This window comes from Echinops telfairi, unplaced genomic scaffold (genome assembly GCF_000313985.2).
Source record: "Echinops telfairi isolate 266 unplaced genomic scaffold, ASM31398v2 ScPeMD7_7469;HRSCAF=8507_0, whole genome shotgun sequence".
Lineage (NCBI taxonomy): Eukaryota > Metazoa > Chordata > Mammalia > Afrosoricida > Tenrecidae > Echinops > Echinops telfairi.
The window spans coordinates 45,128,039-45,129,034 of NW_022111372.1; positions in this window are offsets into that span (position 1 = coordinate 45,128,039).

A 996-nucleotide genomic window follows, 5' to 3' on the forward strand; every position below is an offset into this window, starting at 1 on the left:
TTCGATGCCCTTAATTTAATATCTGCCACGTCTTTGCAATATACGGCTTTTATTCACAGGTTCTAGTAGATATCTTTTGAGGGGAGGAGCATTTTTCAGGCTGCCACACCACTGTCACCTCTCACTTGTTTACAGTAGCAACCTCCTCGCTTAGCTGCCTCTTATTTTCACTCTTACCTCACAAAGCAGAGATAGTAACTACAACGAGCAAATATTTTCCTAAAATCTGTTGGTGATCTCTAGTGCAATCCAAAACCGTCACCATGGCTTCAAAGTTCTGTGTGATTGGCCCTTGGCAATTTCTCTGGCTTCCTACTCTACTTGTCCCCACTTTGTCCTATGCACGCGATGACAATTGGGTTTTTTGGTCAATGTGGCTGGGCCAGGATCCTCAGAAGACTGGCAGTTAAGCCCTCCTGCATAATGTGACGTAGCATAATGTAGCAAGCAGTTGTGGGAAGATTAGGGTGGATTGCAACCCCTTACTCAGGTCACAACGTGATGATGTCTCCTTGAGGGTAGGGCCTACTTTATATGAACATACGCTGAGGAGAACTCCCCTCTCTTCTCCTTCCTGCTGGTCTAGCTGACTTCTTGGGTCTTGGGTGGGTTGCCCTCCATGTTGTCTGGGAGCTACCATGTTGGCTGCCAATCTTGGATTAATTTAACTCTCCATCGGCCTGTGGTCTTCCTGCTTCCTGGTTTGTCCTTTTGATTTGTTGATGCTGGCACCTGTGAGTTGGGAAGGACCTCCGGCTTAGCATCTGGCCCAAGGACTGGAATCGGACAGGGCTTGACACTCTGCAGTTGTGTGTGCCACTCTCTTGATATAAATTCCTTTCTTATATAAGTGTTACTGTGTGAAAATGACCTGGGGGCCATATCTGATCTCCTCTGACGAGAGAAGGGAGAAGGCAAATCCATCCCCACACTAGCCCAAGGATGATTACTACAAGGCAGAGGTCAGATATACAACTCCTCCTCCCTCCCAATCCT